This window comes from Eptatretus burgeri, chromosome 2 (assembly GCF_056783735.1).
Source record: "Eptatretus burgeri isolate ZD-2024b chromosome 2, Ebu_testis_v1, whole genome shotgun sequence".
NCBI classification, from domain to species: domain Eukaryota; kingdom Metazoa; phylum Chordata; class Myxini; order Myxiniformes; family Myxinidae; genus Eptatretus; species Eptatretus burgeri.
Window position 1 is genome coordinate 76,541,525 of NC_140962.1, and position 7,500 is coordinate 76,549,024.

At 47.8% G+C, this 7,500-nt stretch overlaps 1 protein-coding gene across 7 annotated transcripts in view; it reads left to right on the forward strand.

Moving 5' to 3' along the window:
• The window catches only part of LOC147032371 (homeobox protein Hox-D3a-like), a 196,996-nt gene that overhangs the window by 117,824 nt on the left and 71,672 nt on the right, over nucleotides 1–7,500 (forward strand). For 2 of the 7 annotated variants that reach the window (XM_085869937.1, XM_085869942.1), the window contains exon 1: nucleotides 6,636–7,400. The exons of the other annotated variants lie outside the window; for them this stretch is intronic. The gene's annotated coding sequence lies outside the window, so the exon portion shown is untranslated. Of the gene's footprint in view, nucleotides 1–6,635; nucleotides 7,401–7,500 lie in introns of those variants that run through there. 7 annotated transcript variants of the gene reach the window in all.

A 7,500-nucleotide genomic window follows, 5' to 3' on the forward strand; every position in this document is an offset into this window, starting at 1 on the left:
CACTCGCGCAGGGTGACGGAGCACAAACCACTCGCGCAGGGTGACGGAGCATGAACCACTCGCTCAGGGTGACGGAGCACGAACCACTCGCTCAGGGTGACTGAGCATGAACCACTCGCTCAGGGTGACTGAGCATGAACCACTCACGCAGGGTGACTGAGCATGAACCACTCGCGCAGGGTGACGGAGCATGAACCACTCGCGCAGGGTGACGGAGCATGAACTACTCGCTCAGGGTGATGGAGCATGAACCACTCGCTCAGGGTGACTGAGCATGAACCACTCGCTCAGGGTGACTGAGCATGAACCACTCGCGCAGGGTGACGGAGCACAAACCACTCGCGCAGGGTGACGGAGCATGAACCACTCGCTCAGGGTGACGGAGCACGAACCACTCGCGCAGGGTGATGGAGCACGAACCACTCGCGCAGGGTGACGGAGCATGAACCACTCGCGCAGGGTGACGGAGCACGAACCACTCGCGCAGGGTGACGGAGCACAAACCACTCGTGCAGGGTGATGGAGCACGAACCACTCGCGCAGGGTGACGGAGCATGAGCCACTCGCTCAGGGTGACGGAGCACCATATGTTTCATGGTTTTAGAGTTATGGAGGGGAGAGAGAGAGACACACACACACACACACACACACACACACACACACACACACACACACACACACACACACACACACTAACATTAATGAGTATAAATAGATTACAATATTACCATCACTGGGATTGTTCGCACTATAATCGTTAAATGTTGCCTGTTTTAGCTGGAATCTCCTTTTCTTAAATTTTATAAATCTTATCAAAGTCGACAAAAGGTAGATGGATGGAATCATCAGAATGTTGATCGAAGTATGCTAACCGCTGTGGGAAGTACGTCAGGAGAAGCTAACATTTTGGGAGTTAACCCTTTATATGAGCAAATTTTTGTTCTGATGAAGTGTTAATGTCTGAAACGTCAGCTTCTGTTTGTATCTCACAGATGTTAGCATATACCTCATTGAACATCCTGTTAATTTCATCCATTGTTCCACGCGTCTGCTGTTCTTCATTCAACAAAAGATAAATTAATTTTATCAATGAACTTCCACGCGTCTGCTGTTCTTCATTCAACAAAAGATAAATTAATTTTATCAATGAACTGACCTATGAAGTCTAAGCGGAGCTACCCTTTATATATTGTCATGAAACTTCAACTCTTTTCTCACAAGGAGTTTATGTGTGAATAATCAAAATGAGAAAATGATCATACTGCTTGAAACTTGAATGTCTTGGATATAACTTTCAGACACTGTTGAAAAAAAACCAAATGTGATAGGTAGATTAGCATGATTACAAAAGGCCACTGTTGAGCAACTCACCTCTCAATAGACATCAATTTGTATTTCTCATTTTAAGGTTTTCGGACACGGACTTGGGTTGCTTACACAAAGCTAAGTTTCACATGTCTGATTGTTTCGTGTCTGCCTTTTGTAACTGTCGCTTATACAATTGTCAAAAGTTCAGTGTTAACTGAACTCCTTCAAAGTTTCCTGCTGCTATACATCTTTGTATGTATATTTTTGGTAATGGTTTGTGTTTTTTTATTTGGCCACAATAGCAATCATCCATTTCTTCTTTGGTTTTTAAGTCTCCACCTCTGCTTTCCACCGTTCTCCTTCTCCCCAAGACTGTTCGTTTAAACATCGTGAATGTCTATTGTGTTGTAGCCCCATACATCCTCGTGTTTTTGTTTTTTTTTCTGTGGTGTGAATCATTAATCATTCGTTTTCCACTTGGTTGGTTCTTCCCCCACACCGCCCCCCACCCCCCTCCCCCACTATCTGCCTATATGTGTTTTCCGTTTATCTACTCTTTATTTCTTCCCTATAGACCATAGTCCAAATGGGTCTATAAAGAAGGAGAAAAAACACTTAAAGTTAATACTACAATATCAGTGTTCCCTTGCTATCTTCCTGGCTCCCCGCCACCCCTCCCCAAAACCTACACCTTTCTTTCTTCCTTCTCTCTCTGAGACTTTCCTCATCTTTCCCTCCCCCCTCCCCCATCTCCTTCCTGATCATAAAACATTCTTCCTTCTCATTGCTTTAATGTTCTCCTTTCTCCTCTTCCATTTTCTCATCTGGACTGTGGTCCCCACACGAGCTATGATGAATCTATTCGGGTTTATTCATCTCAACATCTTCCTCCTCCTCGGACCCTTTCTCACCCTCCCACCATGCTCACTCTTGTTTCCATTCTTCCTTCCTCGGTAGTACATATGTCCATTCATAGCAATTGACTATACATGTGTCGCTTTGATTATAGTGTTCAATCACCAAACATTCCACTCTAACAACAATGTGTGTGGCCATTACAAATGGAGCTACTCTGAGAGGGAAACCATCTTGTCGTAAATGCAGACGCATTGGACAAACAAACCCCCTCGCTCCCCCCCTCCCCCACCACCCTCCACATCTATCCACCCACACCCACCAATCTTATCACTTCTGCTCTTACCCCCGTGTATGTGCCCCACTGCCATATCCACACCCAACCATGATCCCCACAACCTGTGCCCAACCCATGTCCTCATTCCTCAATTCTTACCCCCATTCTGTGACCTATATGCCTCCACCCCATGGCTGCTGTGAACCAAACCCAAACCCTCCTCACCCTTCTACCTATTTCTCTACCACCCCTTCCATGTACGTAGTCCACCATCCTACTCTTTCCATTTCATCCACCAACATCAGAGACTTCTGCTCCACTCTCACATTACTCTCCTTGCAAGTTGCTGCATCATGTCTAGATGTCATCGTCTTAAAATGAAACAATGTTTTTTCATAATATGTCTCAGACTCACTCAAGTCCCTCTTGGGTATTCTTGTCCCATTTAATTTGACGGATACAATACTTGTGCTGGTAGCAATGCTGCGGTCGATGGCAGAAGCTGCCTTTCCTCTCACTCGTGGGTTCGAGCTCCCCGTGCTTATTTTTGGGACATGTATAAAAAAATGTCGCACTCAGAGATCCGAAGGTAAAATGCACTAGGGGAAAACTTACACATGCTGGTCACACGAAAATTTGTCAACTCGGGACGAGTCTGTAAAAAGGGGAGGGGGTAGTGTTACGAATCTGGAAGCCTTGAACACTCATCATACAGGTCCTATAGAATAGTTATATTGGTAAGTCTGTGTTTCTAGTCAGAGTTCCTTCCCCTTTGTTTAATGGGTGAATAAATGTACTTGTGCTGTGAGTTACTTTGATAGTTAGAGTTTTCTTTCATTCTTTACACCCCTCATCACTACGACAACGCCAGCATCACCTTCACCTCGCTCTGGCCGACACCATCACCAACGTGCGTGTCAGCATGTACGTGGGTGGAGGCCACGCAGAATACTATTCCTCTGCCTGTTTGGTGGGCAGAGTTCAAGGAGGAGCCTTGTGGCGGCCCTCGACCAATCAGCGTGCTGTGGGTGGGGTAACACCACTCAGCCAATCAGATCCCGCGACAGGGAGAACGGGGTCCACATGATATCACCATGCCCCCGGGCCAATCAATGGACTTGCCGCTCGTTTTGGCCAATGACAGGGCGATGAGCAGTTTTGCGTGCCAAAAACCGTCCAGTAAGGGAAAGCGAGGGGGGCGGAGGCGTCCCCCCGGAGACAGGGTGAATAAGGATGCGGCGCGATTCAGACCTCAAAGGAGAGAAGAAGAGGAGAGCTTGAGATGCACCATCCCCCACGAGAGCCAAAAAGGGTTGCACGCCGCGTCCCTGCCGACAACACCAAGAGCTGGAGATTGGGAGATCCTGCTGCCGACAAGAACCGGAAGGGGTGTACGCTGTCTCTCTGCAGATACCGAGGAGAGGTTTTGGTTGGCAGCACTAGCGCTGAGCGGAGCTCGGGAGGCCGCTCGCGGCTCACTGGTGTCTGGGTTCGAATCAGCTCGACGACCACACGAGGTGGACAGGTCCGAGACAGGTTCTGGCCTTCAGCTTGCCTTTACATCCGAGCTGGAAGCCTCAATGAAGGCTGTGGCCACCGTTTCGTGTGTGTGTGTGTGTGTGTGTGTGTGTGTGTGTGTGTGTGTGTGTGTGTGTGGCGCCAGTGTAGTAAGTAATAAATTGTGTAAGTGCCTTGCTGTACATACATCCCTCTCTTCATTCGGATAACTCTGCTTCTTGCGTGCACCCTGCTCCATTATAAATAAACCCATGCATTAAATGTATTGGTTCGTTTTTGTCTTTCTTTTATTGGTTTAACACGGTGCGTGTTGGAGAATTAGCCAGGCTGTTGCCGCTGTAAAGGGACATTTGGACCGACGGAAGCTCGGTGGCCATCCGCTCGGGTCGCACACGGTTCGAGTACGCTAGCGGCTCATTCCGTACGAGCATCGTCGAGGGTAAATTTCCCCGGGAGTTGGACGACGTGGGTATTTAGGTAAATTGAAATTGGCAATCGACCCGACCCCACGTGGTCGATCTATTGGCGAACTTCAGTCCCATAAGGGACCCGTCGGCTCCGGAGTTATCCGGGGTGATGACCTATAAATTCCAGGTGATCGGTGGAGCCGACTCTACTGCTCCATCTAGCGGTCGTGCTCGTCGCCGATACCTGGCTCCGCAGAAACGTTGGGGTCAGGAGTGGGATTCGAACCCCTCCGTCTCCATGAATTTCATGGATTCGGATCAGGGTTGGAGGGAGCGAACTCCCCCCCCCCCGTGTCCCCCAAATTACGAGCATTTTAAATTCTGTTCCCAACATGCGACATGTTTAACCAAGACGAGCCGAGGCAGGTGGGTAGTAGTGTAGAGGAAGCTATGGTCCAGGACACCACCCCCATGTAGGAACTGCCCCCGCGACTAAACTAAGTCCGTAAGGGGTGCAGGGGCAGTGTATGACACCCACCTCCTCAGTCAAACTTCCCTCCCGACCCTTGGCGGATCCGCGCCCGATAATGGAGAATCGGCTGCCACAGGGTCATTTGACATGAGGCGGATGTTGGAGGCATTTATGCAGGAAAGGGGAATTAATGCGTGGGCGATGGATACCAAAATGGATGACATGAGGGGCGATATGGATGCAAACACACAGGATCTGCGAAACAAAATGGACGCAGATGCGCAACGGTTGGAAAAGAAAATGGATGCAAATGCCCACAAATGGATGGAAATATGCAGGTATGAGGGACGATATGGATGCGAATATGCAAACGCAGCGGGGTGAGATGCAGAGCATGGGGTTGAACCTCCAGTCGGGGCAAAAGGCAATAAAGGCGATTGGACGTGGTGAAATGCGGACAACGGATGGCATCATGGCGGCACCACGTGGCAGAGCGACCGAACCGACGAGGGGGAGTGTAACGGCTGTCCGGCCCGCGATGGAGACGGGTGAGGTCAGGATAACGAGAGACATCACCACAATTGATGGGGAGACCGAAACGTGTAGGGTGAGACACGAGGAGACGATGGAAAAATTAAGAGGTGACTTAGACGGAGAAATTACCAAAGACACGGGAGATGGAACAAGTAGAGGAGAAAGTACAGGAAATTGACGAACACACACAGGTAGAGTTAAGAGGGGACAATGGGGTTGAGCTGGAAGAATGTATCGTGACCCGGTGCGAGCAGCAGGATAGCCTCCTTAAGGAACAAAGGGAGACTGAAAAATTATAGTAGTCGGATCCAGATCCAAATCTTCACCAAAACCTAATCAGTCCTTCCTTGTCATACACCGAACCTGTCCACAAAATTTCATCCGGATCCGTCTGCAACTTTTTGAGATATCCTGTACACAAACAGACAGAAAGGGGTGAAACGCCTTCGGTGGCGGAGGTAATGAAGGGGTTTATAGAACCTAAACCTCAACCTCACGTTTGTATCACATGCACTTGAAGCCTGGTGTTGGCTTTATGGTACAGGTGGCTGGTTTAAGATCTTAGAGATCTTGAGTTCAAGCCCCTGTCGTGCTGTTGTATTAACCCCAGGTGAGTTGACTCAGCCTGTCATCCTTCTGAGGCTGGTGAAATGAGTACCAGCTTGCTAGTTATAGGGGGCATTGCATAGGTGGCACAGCCATGCCCCCATAAAATGATGCAGCCAAGCAGCCGCAGGCTGCATACCAATAAGTGAAAAACATGGACACAGCTTATTGGAGCTAAATCAAAGGGAAATTCGAAGAAACAAGCATTTGCTTTTCTGTCAAAACACATCGTACAAGAAGCCAAAAGGTGGATCTGGCTCCGAAAAGTTAAATACCAATCCTACCTCGGTTAGACAATTGACACAACATAAATGTCAACAAGTACAGCTTTCCATAAAGTGTGCTGAGCAACACTTCCTTCCAGGTACTCGGTGGTCCTAAGTCGTCGAGTAGAGTTTCTCGTCATTTCTTTCGTTCTATATTGAAGAAATCATTCTGGCTGATTGTTTTATGGACTCTGATAGAACACACTTTTAGAAACATGAGAATGTCCCAGAAAGTGAATGTAAATTCCACTTGGGTATATGATATTTACAGCAGCATCTTTGTTGGACTTTTCGCATATTTTGAAGTATTTTGTCCGCATCTCCCAGCATGAATGGCAGTATTTTTTTTTAAATGAGGCTTGCATTTTTTTTTCTCAATTTCCAGGGGTTCTGTTTCACTATGGCTGGCAGGATATCCGAGAGGTATGCACACTCGCCTCTGAGTTGTCTAGCCTGAGTTTGAATCTCGACTCAGCTATAAACTGTCACCCTGGTGTTTCACAGGCAAAGTGATTCAACCAATATGTGCGCTTGGATGGACGTTCAACTGGGCGTACCGTCTGCCAGCATCAGTCGGTGGACCATCAAGATCCCACGGTGTCCTTCGAGAAGAGTAGGCGAGCTATTGCAGACACCATTGCCAAATTCCTGCTCTAACCTACAGGGGCACTACATCAGCGGCAAATTGAACCCACAGCAAGTGACACCACCCTCAGCCATGTGCTGCAAACTAAAGTAGAAAAACATCATGCATCGTGTCGAATAACGTTATCGGATGCAGGAGGAGCAAGTGGAAGGATGAAGCAATAAAAACATACGTGGATGCGAATTCTTTGAAGGAAAGCTTGCAGCGGCATCTATATTCGTTCAATGTGTTTGGAGAGGAGACGACGACAGCAGCTGCCAATATAACCTTCATTGAAGACCATCAGCCCCCGAGTCAGAGAAGAATTAATCGGCACCTTCAGCGTGGAAAAACATCACAACCTGAGTTGGAACCTGCAGTCGTGGACTTTGATCACGCGTGTTATTTTCTCCATAAGATCGAGGGCCATGGAGAAAGCAAATGATCTTTGCATCTGGATACTGATCAATCGCTCTCATCAACGACAATATTCTCAGCAGCTTGAAGATGCTTTTGAAAAATTCTGCCAAAGGTAAAGAATTTTCATTTGACAAGGTTATTAAATGATATAAAGGTGATTTATTGAGTTTTCAGCAACTCGAAGCAGAACTAAAGCTGTTGAAAGGGGTCGC